Below are 12,397 nucleotides of genomic sequence, written 5' to 3' on the forward strand. Positions count from 1 at the left end.
AGGATTTTAATGGTTTTAGGTCTAACATTTAAGTCTTTAATCCATCTCGAATTAATTTTTGTGTAAGGTGTAAGGGAGGGATCCAGTTTCAGCTTTCTACATATGGCTAGCCAGTTTTCCCAGCACCATTTATTAAATAGGGAATCCTTTCCCCATTTCTTGTTTTTGTCAGGTTTGTCAAAGATCAGATAGTTGTAGATATGCAGCATCATTTCTGAGGGCTCTGTTCTGTTCCATTGATCTATGTCTCTGTTGTGGTACCAGTACCATGCTGTTTTGGTTACTGTAGCCTTGTAGTATAGTTTGAAGTCAGGTAGCATGATGCCTCCAGCTTTGTTCTTTTGGCTTAGGATTGACTTGGTAATGCGGGTTCTTTTTTGGTTCCAGATGAACTTTAAAGTAGTTTTTTCCAGTTCTGTGAAGAAAGTCATTGGTAGCTTGATGGGGATGGCATTGAATCTATAAATTACCTTGGGCAGTATGGCTATAAATCATGCTGCTATAAAGACACATGCACACGTATGTTTATTGTGGCACTATGCACAATAGCAAAGACTTGGAACCAACCCAAATGTCCAACAATGATAGACTGGATTAAGAAAATGTGGCACATATACACCATGGAATACTATGCAGCCATAAAAAATGATGAGTTCGTGTCCTTTGTAGGGACATGGATGAAACTGGAAAACATCATTGTCAGTAAACTATCGCAAGGACAAAAAACTAAACACTGCGTGTTCTCACTCATAGGTGGGAATTGAACAATGAGAACTCATGGACACAGGAAGGGGAATATCACACTCGGGGGACTGTTGTGGGGTGGGGGGGAGGGGGGAGGGACAGCATTAGGAGATATACCTAATGCTAAATTACGTGTTAATGGGTGCAGCAAAACAACATGGCACATGGATACATATGTAACAAACCTGAACATTGTGCACATGTACCCTAAAACTTAAAGTGTAATAATAATAAAAAAAGTTCTAAAAAAAAAAAAAAGAAGTATCCTATTATTCCTAGTGAGATTTTACTAATAACCAGCACTGATTTCTATGAAATGTCATTACGGTATGATTTATCATCAAATTTTAAACTAGGTCAGTTGAAGTACTTACAGTTTTAAAAATAATTTATTAATCACCTATTGTTTTGCAATAGAGGAATAGTTCTGTTCCAATATTCTGGGCTATTATTTCATTTATTTTGGATTCAATTGGAAAGAATATGTAAAACATTTTTACTACATATTTAGAACAGTGATGGGTTTAAATTAGTATTTTCTAAAGTTATATGACCATAACAATAAACCTGTGAAAAAGTAAAAAAAAAAAAGAAAATAATTTTCAACCCAGAATTTCATATCCAGCCAAACTAAGCTTCATCAGTGAAGGAGAAATAAAATACTTTACAGACAAGAAAATGCTGAGAGATTTTGTCACCACCAGGCCTGCCCTAAAAGGAACTAGCTTTTACAGAAAGATTCCAGTATATGACAATATCAAAGAAGGCAGAATAAGGGGCAGGAGAAGCTGGAGGAGAAAGGATTCCAATATGAGAAGAACGTAGGACTGTATTGTTACCTAGATGCTGAACAGGCTAAGAACCCAGGAATGGGGAAGTAAGGTAAAAACCCAAATACTAGAATTAGGGCAAAGGAGCAGCTCTTGGAACCAAGGAACAAGGCAAAAGCCTGGTGACGGGAAGCTGGCTGCAAAGTCAGTCTAGTCCCAGAAGCATGACTGTCCACTGGACATGTGTCCCTGCCCAAATCTCATATTGAAATATAATCCCTGCCGGGCACAGTAGCTCACATCTGTAATTCCAGCAATTTGGGAGGCAGAAGCGGCTGGATCACTTGAGGTCAAGAGTTCGAGACCAGCCTGGGCAATGGCTTAGTAGAAACCTCATCTCTACTAAAAATACAAAAATCCCAGCTACTCGGGAGGCTGAGGCAGGAGAATCACAAGAAAAAGAAAGGAAAGAAAAGAAAGAAACCAGAGTTTGAAGGTTTCTTTCTCTGAATCAGAGAACAGTTTCACCCTATCCTCCCACTGATCAGCTTCTTTATTGTTATAACTTAGAAAGAAAGAAAGAGAAAGAAAAGCCCCCAGTCCCCAAAAGGTGAGTCCTGGTGGGAGCTGAATCATGGGGGAGGATTTCTCATGAGTGGTTTAGTACCATCACCTTGGTACAATTCTCATGATAGTGAGTGACTCCTCATGAGATCAGTTCATTTAAACATGTGTGATATCTCCCCCTTCACTCTCTTGCTCCTGCTCCCACCATCTGAGATGCCTGCCTCCACTTCAACTTCTTCCATGATTGCGAGCTTCCTGAGGCCTCCCCAGAAATAGATGCTAGCATTATGCTTCCTGCACAGCCTGAAGAACCATGAGACAATTAAAACTCTTTTCTCATAAATTACCCAGTCTCAGGTATTTATTTATAGCAGTGCAAGAATGAACTAACACAGCTTGGGTCAGAACTGAGTCTCTAGATGGAGTGTAGGCCTACTGGAAAGCCTAATAGAATTCCAGACCCAGAAGTCAAACCCATCATGGTGCATATTCCTAAAATTTTCCAAGAGGAGCTTCTGTAATCTGTCTTAACACTGGCGACTCAATGTTATATCTGGCCTGTCTTTATTTTAATGCATTCTTGATTCCAATCACACTGTACTCATCGCTGTACCCTACCCACATGCCAACTGACCAGCACACCCCGCCCCCCCTCCCCCCACACACACACATACCACGGTAATTTCCTCTTTGAAATTTTGCTTGGGCCAACTCTTTCACCCATGCAATGTTCTCTATCTTCATTCAAGTCTTTTCTAGCTGTTTTCTGAAACTACCAGAGTTTGAAGGTTTCTTTCTCTGAATCAGAGAACAGTTTCACCTTATGCTCCCACTGATCAGCTTCTTTGTCGTTATAACTTACAGAACATTTTATAAGCCTGAATGTTGCTTCCTCATTTTGGTTACTGTCATTTAGATTTAGTTTCTAGGGCAATTCCTTCTGAATTTCAATTTGGAAAATCTCCCAAGTTGAAATTCAGAAGGAATTGCCCTAGAAACTAAATCTAAATGACAGTAACAAACTGTCACATCCACAACAAAAAAACAAGATAGATCCCAGTGAGAAGCGAGAGATCAGGAGAGGAGATAGAGAAAGGGAGGTTTCTGACTAATATGGGAGATGAAGTAGAAGCATTAGTGGCTAGAATAAAATAAAACAGCCATGGAGATTTTATATGTGTGAGTTAGTGTTTATCAGAGACCCTCAGCACAACCTTATTACAAGTTACTGGTGAAATATATTTATAAGGGCAATGGAGAAGAGGGAGAAGGAGGAGGAGAGGGAGGAGGGAGAGGGGGAGGAGGAAGGAGAGGGGCAGGAGGAGGGAGGGAGAGGAGGAGGGAGAGGGGTAGGAGGAGGAGGAAGGGAAAGGAATAAAGAAGGGGAAATGAAAATGAAAACCTAATATTTACTGAATTTATATGTGCTAAGCACTGTAATAATGTTCCTTTTACCAAGGCTTCCTACAATCTGTTTTTGGCACTATGGGTAAATGGTGTTTTTAATAGTATATGTAAAAATATTTATTGAAGTGAGAATCAGTAATTTGGTCTTCTTTTTGATGAGTGTATCCCTGTGAAAACTTACAAAAAGAGTTTTCTCATTGTGCCTGCCAACCATAATCAGAATCATGATTTTAACCAAAATCATGGTGACAATATGCAATACATGGGGAGGGAGCGACTAACTCAATTTCAGAGCTGCAACATTCTGAATTGGATATTTCAGCTGAACTTAAGTCTTATGAATTTCTGCAAAGCAAAGTTTCAAACTCTATCTCAGCGTGAATCCCAATTAGCAAGAATTAAATTGTGTAAGTCCATGTCTTTTCAGATAAATACCTATCTTAAGGCTCTAATGAAAATGAAAAGAGTAAGTAAAATAAAAAATATATATTCACTTCATGTAAAGCTGGGAACATTCTGAATTTGAACTTAGGGGTTTGGAAAATATCTGTCCTTTCTCCTTTCCTGAGCTGCTAAATAGAATCTAATAACTATTCATATTACAGTTGTGATTTACAAGTATTTCGAAACAGATACTTTTACATCAGCATTTCAATGGACACTGGAAATGCAACTCATTAAGAAAAGTCAGGTATTTCTTGTTTAAGAAAATTTGACAGGAAGTTGAATAGAGTTCTTCAATTATTCCATAATATGCCTGGATATAAATGCAGAGGCAAAAGGCAATTATAAAGGGAATCTGAATCAAGACAAAATTAGATTCCCCTTAGCCAACCAAAGAAAATCCAAAAAGCTCCCAGACATTCCTCCACTAGGTTGCTGCAACTAGTCTTTCTGTTTTGAAAATCTAAGCCCTAGTACCTTCCTCCTCTTGCTTTTTGTACTTTTCTTTTCTGCTCTCTCCTACTTCAAAATGCTCAAGAAATGCAACACAGCGTCATTATACCTCTAGCAGCCCACTCCGTCTCTTTCTAACCACCCTCTTTCATATTTCTTAGTGGATTGTTCATTTCTCAAAGGCAACGTAGGGCCCAATACACCAGAAAAAAAAAGAATAAATCCAGGGCATAGTTCCACTCAGATCTGAATTTTTATATCTATGTTTTTCCCACAGTAAGTGACTTTGTACAGTTTGTTGCTTAGTAATGTGTGACCTTTGACTAAAGGATTTCCTCTGCCCTACATATGTGCTCAGTATCCCTCTCTCATGTGGTAGATAATGTCTTTGATGGCAATGGCATTTATTCCACGCTGAGATTTATTCAATCTCAGTCTCAGAAGATCCTTCTGTTGTATTTTGGCTTATGTGAGTTGTCTAATTTTTGAGAGGGAGGGGATTAGGGTTAAAGACCTTGGGTTCTTCCTAGGAATATTCCTATGGTTGAATTTTTTAGATATTTTACCACCTTATATAGGTTCCCTCCCTTATATCCAAATATTTCTATCATTGGACAGAATTAGTTCATTTTTAGGGTAGAGAAGCAAAGTATAAAAATCAATTTAAGGAAAAATAAATTCATGCAAACAGATTCACATTAAAATATACATACTTTCTTGGGTGTTATAAATACACATAAGGCTGCAAATATTGAAGCAAAATTATCAGACTTTCACCAATTGGTCAAAGGAATTCTTCAATGTGGGGATAATTAATTTAAAAGGAAGCAGTTACAATCTGTTTCATAGTTTTATTGTTTCATTTTTAAAGCTACCTTGTCAAGGATAGACAATTTGAAGAAAGATTATAAAATTTATGTTTCTGACAGCATGATACACTAAATACAATGAACAACCTTCTTCTTCCAAAATACTTTATGATTCTGAATAAAATAATTTTAAAAAATATATAATTGAGCTGACAAGTATAGAAGGGAATTCATCAAAGGCCAAAAGACAAAGTGAAAGCAGGAAACCAGAAAGATAACGAAGCATAAAAGTGACCATGAGCTTCCATTTTGGCAACCCTGAGAAAAGTGGAGGGACTAGAGACAATGGCCATAGCCACTACACATAGGCGATCTATAGCAGACTCCCACACAGAGCTGAGACCCAAAGGAGTATATATACCCTTAGTAAAATGAAAAACTGAAATGCATACATATATACATAAATCCCACTCCACAGACAATGACAGCAAAGAAATTTGCTTGTCCCAGCTCTGGAGCAGAGTGAAAAATAAATTTTTCCTGAAATTTCAAGCCCACCTTCACACAGGTTTGTAGTAAGTGATCCACAAAACTTCAAATCAAGAATTCGCATACACATATTTATGAGAGAAAGACACCTTCAATCCAGGCCTCAAATATTTCATTAATATTAACTTATAGAAAATAATAAAAAAATGCACAAGGAGACATCAGTCCTTGAATAAGAGTAGAAACAAAGAAGATATAATCAAACACACCTAATGCTTCTAATGGTAGAATTATCAATTAAGAATATAGAGTAAGTATGCTTAATATGTCAAAAGAAATAAAAGAGAGCAGTAAGTGGATCAAGGAATAAGATATTCTCTAAACAAAGTACCAGGTAGATTTGGAAAAAGTGAATCATATAGATGTACAAAAGCTGAAATTTTAAAAATAAATAAATAAAATACAACAAAATGTTAAACACCAGATTAGACATAAAGAATTCAAAGAACATCATTTAAAAAAACTATTCATAACACAATTAAATAGAAATCAAAATTAAAGAGATAACTGGGGGAAACTCACCCACGTTTGAAAACAAAATCAAAATGCTAATAATTCATGGGTCAAAAAATAAATTACAATGAAAATTAGAAATTGTAAAGCACTAAATAATAATAAATCCTCTATATATTAATGCTTGTGATATGAAGCTAAAGTAGCAATTAGAGGGAAACATGAGGGCTTACATGATTATATTACCAAATTTAAAAGGCTGAAATTAATGTGCTAAGAGTTCAACTTTATAAATTTGAGAACAGAATATAGAAGACAAAAGCAAGGAAATTAAAAAGGGCAAAACGTAATGAAACAGAAAACAAACATGCAATAGAGAAGATCAAAAAAGCCCAAAGTTGTTATTAGAAAGACTAGTAAAATTGACAAATTTCTAGAACATTTACTCAAGAAAAAAGAAGGAAGGCAAATATAATGACCTTCAGAGTGAAAGAGATATAATGACAGATTTTCAATGAACAGCAAAGAAAAGCATTAAAATCATTAAAGCATTAAAAGCATGAAAATCTTTTCAGTAAACAGAAAAGAAGAGCATTAAGATCAGAGGTACCGTACAGTTTTGCATCAATAGAGATTGTCTTTGTAAGAGAATAACACAGGGCCTCCAATTCCAGATAGCAGTAGGTGATGACAAATCCCATATAATTTACACGTGAGTGGCAATCATAAGATGCCACCCTAAACAAAGCACCTTGGTAATACCCTATGATTCTTTACATAATTCTATACTCAAAAATGAGATGTGAAAGAGCTTTCAAATGTGCAACACAAATGGGAGGTATACTACTGTTATTTAGCATCTAAGCCACTCTTCTGCTGGAGTGTTTTAATGAAAGGTGAAAACCCCACAGGGCAAAGAGCTGACGAAGGAGAAATGAGGGCAGAGAGGAAAACGAATGATCAATAGAAGGTAGTGCAGTCTTGGAATTGGGAGAATGGACTACGGTGGGAAAATGCAGAGAGATATGGAAATAGGCTATTGTGATTGATGTCATTCCTTGGTAGTACCAAAGAACTAAAGTAAAAATGTAACATGTAAACTGGATTCTAAGCTACATGAGAGTAGGGATAGTATCTGCCAGATTCTCTAATCCTCAGTGCTGAGCACAGGGCCTGGCATATAACAGACACTCAACAAAATTTGTTGAATGAATCAATAAGAGAATGAATGAATAGCTAATAAAATATTAGCAGGCCAGAAGGAATCATGTGGTACTGGATTAGAGTGGGAAATAGTGTGAACTCATGTTTACCTTAATATAGACAAAAATAGATAAAGAAGTAATTTTGTGTATATATATGTGTGTATACATGGGTTATTTCTTAAATCAGTCCACTGAGAGGGCCTAGAAACAAAAGATACTCCAGTAGCAATGAGCATGTTCAACCATTCTCCAGGAAAGAGAACAAGGGCTCCTTGGAAAATTGGCTGCTTCTAGGGCAGGGTCCGGTAATATGCAAGAGGAATGAGGCTGAAGCATCTGTAGTGCCAGAAAATAAAGAAAAATATCCAATAAAGGGGTATATTAAGGAGACACAGAGCCAATTAAAAGACCTCCCAAATATCAAAGCTAGGGCAACTGACTGAACAATAAAGTAAATAAATATTATACTACATTGGGAATAAAACCCAAAGGATAAACATTCATGAGTCATTACTGAGGTAAGCAAATGACTGAATAAACAAATTAATGAGGTAGAAAATTTCCCATACAGAAAAATTTCAAGTTATTTATGTATGAATACATACTACCCCCCAAAGGATGTTGGAGTGTAACTTCCCATACCTTAAGTGTGAGCTGCACGTAGTGACTTCCTTCCCAAAAACACAGTAAGGAAAGGTATGGGGAGGGGAGTAACTTTGTAGAGAAAAAGCCTAATAAACTACCTCAGCCAGGACATCAAGGTTAACATCATCAATGATAACTCATGTTAATAGCATGTACCCTTGACATGATGTGGTGAGAATGGCACTTCACATCTTTGGTCTTTTTCTCCAATCTTGTAACTCCAGGCTAAGCATGAGAAACACTTCACAAATTATCATACCACCTCAAAATTGTCAAAGTCATCAACAATAAAGTGAGAAATTGTCAGTCTGCAGGAGCCTAAGGAGACACGACATCTGAATGTAATGTAGTATCCTAGGTGGGCTCCTGGAACAGAAAAAGGACATTGGGTTAAAACTATTCGTTGGCATATTAATATTAGTTCATCGTTGCAACAAATATACCATACTTAATTTAAGATGTTACCAATAGGGGAAACTGGATGCCGATACATGCAAACCCTCTGCACTATCTTTGAAACTTTACTGTAAAACTGCAACTATTCTAAAACAAAACATTTATGTTTAAAATATTAGCTAACATTTATCAAAGGCATAGTATGCGCTATGAACTGTTCTAATCATTGATAGCTACGACTTTCACCTTCACAACAGTCCTACAATGCAAACATAATTATTCCCATTTCATTTTTAAAAACAAAACAAAAAAGTGAAGCAAAGAGGGGTTAAATAATTTGCTCAAGGTCATCAAACAGCCCACAAGGAGTGGTGCAGGGAATTGAACCCAGGAGAAAGAATGTTGTTCTCTTAGCACAAGATGCCCTCTGAAAGTGCCTCTCAGCTCTGTGATTGGATTCTCCAATTTTTAATTAGCCTCCTGTGTTGAAGAAAGAGTATATGACAAGTTGAACAGCTAATATCAGGAGGAGTTTTAGAAACTGTGATAACAAATAGCTTAATAGGGTTTCAAATGACTACCAGACTGAACGGGGAGGGAGAAGAGATTATGGGTATAAATGTGAGTAACTTAAGCTTTATAAAAACAATTTCCATAAAATGAGGAATTTACTTAGTGGGATAAAACTGGCAATGGTTATTACCCAAAAGTATAATAGCGGAAAATAGCCACACTCTAAAGGATTAAGACAGCTGGCTCAGGTGAAGTGCATACAGTTATGCAAAAATAATCATAAAAGTTTTAAAATGTGGATGATTGGCAAATTGTGTAACTTGATTTTGAACAAAAATAGAAGCCTAAAGATTATAACTAACCAGCTTTAAGAAAGAAAGAAAGAGAAAGAAAGAAAGAAAGAAAGAAAGAAAGAAAGAAAGAAAGAAGAAAGAAAAAGAAAGAAAGAAAGAAAGAAAGAAAGAAAGAAAGAAAGAAAGAAAAGAAGAAAGAAAGAAAGAAAGAAAGAAAGAAAGAAAGAAGAAAGAAGAAAGAAAGAAAGAAGAAAGAAAGAAAGAAAGAAAGAAAGAAAGAAAGAAAGAAAGAAAGAAAGAAAGAGAAAAGAAAGAAAGAAAGAACCAACCATGGGAGCATAAAGAAGTTACTGCTATTTACAAAACAAAAAGTAAAGCACAAAAATCAAAGCATAACAGAAAAAGAATGAAGTTTTGTTTTGTTTAATATAGTACAGAGTTGAAATATAAGAAAGAGCCAATAAAGCTGTTATTTGGGTGGGCAGAGTTAGAAACAGTTGGCTCCCATAAAGGAAATGGTAGAAGACCTGAATAGATTCAGAAGTGGAGCAAGACAGAGAAACCAGCCTACACCACCACCTTTAGAAGCATTATTTGCTCTGCTGATAGAATTGTGCATTGGCTGAAATTTTGTTTTTGAATGAGTCTTTTCTTAACGTTTTCCTTTGCTTCCTAGTGTCTGACTTCAAGTGCTTTCTTTTTTCTCATATTCTTTCCTTATATTCATTTTTGTCAACCAAATGGTAAAACCTTTGTTGGACGTTTTCTGAGAATGTGTATTTGAAAGTGGACAGAAATGCAGTATAGGGCCTTTTCCTCAGTATGACGTAATCCTTCCTCCCTTTTCAGACTGATGCATTCACAAAACATGCTTAAAGTAGATTTTAATAAGATGATTTCCTTATTATTACATTTTAAAACTTAAAAGATGCCTGTGTTGTGAAAATTTCTTTATACTGTGCATAGAAGCCAGTGCTCACTGATATCTTTAAAAAATCACAGGCTGGGCACGGTGGCTCACGCCTGTAATCCCAGCACTTTGGGACGCCAAGGCGGTTAGATCACAAGGTCAGGAGATCGAGACCATCCTGGCTAACACGGCGAAACCCTGTCTCTACTAAAAATACAAAAAAATTAGCCAGGTATGGTGGTGGGTGCCTGTAGTCCCAGCTACTTGGGAGGCTGAGGCAGGAGAATGGCGTGAACCCGGGAGGCAGAGCTTGCAGTGTGCTGGGATAGCGCCACTCCAGCCTGGGCAGCAGAGCAAGACTCTGTCTCAAAAAAAAAGGAAAAAAAATTACAAATATGAAAATGTATACAATAAAAACTGTGTATTGTAATATATACGATTTTTGCAGCTTACACGATTTAAGCAAAATTTTTATTTTTATATTTTAGGGATACATAATAGTTGCACATATTTCTAGAGAATGTGATATTTTGATACAAGCATACAATGTGTAACGATCAAATCAGGGTAATTGGGATATCTATTACCTCAAACACTTATCATTTCTTTCTGTTACAAATATTCCAGTTCCAGTCTTCTAGTAATTTTGAAATATAAAATAAATTAACTATAGTTGCCCTATTGTGCTACCAAACACTAGATTTTATTCCATCTAACTGTATTTTTGTACCCATTGACCAACGCCTCTTTATTCCCCACCGGTCCCTACTACCCTAATCAATCTCTGGTAACCATAATTCTACTCTCTATCTCCATGAGATCAATCTTTTAGCTCCCACATTTAAGTGAGAATATATAATATTGATCTTTCTGTGCCTAGCTTATTTTGCTTAATATAATGTCCTCCAGTTCCACCCATGTTGTTTCAAACAAGAGTTAATTCTTTTTTATAGCCAAATAATATTTCATTGTGTATATGTACCCCATTTTCTTTATCCACCAATCCATTGATGGACACAGGTTGATTCCATATGTTGACTATTGTGAATAGTGCTGCAATAAACATGGGCATGAATACATCTCTTTAATATACTGATTTCCTTTCTTTTGGATATATACCCAGCAGTGGGATTGCCAGATCATACAATAGTTCTGAGATTTTTGAGGAACCTCCATACCGTTCTCCATAGTGTCTGTACTACTTTACATTCTCACCAACAGTGTACAGGATTTCATCTTTCTTTACATCCTCACTGGCATCTGCTATTTTTTGTCATTTTGATAAAGCCGTTTTAACCGGGGTGAGATGATGTTTCACTGTGGCTTTGATTTGCATTTCTCTGATGTTTAGTGATGTGCAACGATTTTTCATATACCTGTTGACCATATGTATGCCTTCTTTTGAGAAACATCTATTCAGATCTTTTGCTCACGTTTTAATCCAATTATTTGACGTTTTAATTTGTTTTTGCTATTGAGTAGTTTGTGTTCTTTATATAGTCTACTAACAATCTCTTGTCATCTAATAGTTTGCAAATATTTTCTCTCATTCTGTGGGTTGTCTTTTCACTATTGACTGTTTCATTTGCTGTGCAGAAGCTTCTTAACTTGATAAGATCACATTTATCCATTTTTGCTTCTGTTGCCTGTGCTTTTGAGGTCCTACTCAAGAAATCTTTGCCTAGGCCAATGTTCCAAAGCATTTCTCCAATGTTTTATTCTAGTGGTTGTCCAGTTTTCCCAGCACCATTTATTGAAGAGACTGTCCTTTCTCCAGGGTATGTTTTTTCAGCCTTTGTTGAAAATAAGTTCACTGTAAATACATGGATTTATATCTGGGTTCTCTATTCTGTTTCATTGGTCTGTGTGTTTTTATGCCAGTACCATGTTGTTTTGATTACTATAACTTTGTAGTTTAGTTTGAAGTCAGGTAATGTAATATTAATACCTCTGTCTCTGTTCTTTTTGCTTGGGGTTGCTTTACAGCAATTCAGACTCTTTTGTGGTTTCATATAAATTTTAGGATTTTTTTTCTATTTCTGTGAAGAATGCCACATTAAGAAATCAAACATTGATAGGGATTGCACTGAATCTTTAGGTCACTTTGGGTAGTATGGACATTTTAACAATATTAATTCTTTTGGCCCATAAATCTACCACATATCAAACTATCAGAAATGTAATTTTTTAAAGAAATCACTCTTAAAGATCAGTTTGACCCAAGAACAGTAGGAAAAAT

The sequence above is a fragment of the Nomascus leucogenys genome, chromosome 12 (genome assembly GCF_006542625.1).
Source record: "Nomascus leucogenys isolate Asia chromosome 12, Asia_NLE_v1, whole genome shotgun sequence".
Taxonomy (NCBI): Eukaryota; Metazoa; Chordata; class Mammalia; order Primates; family Hylobatidae; genus Nomascus; species Nomascus leucogenys.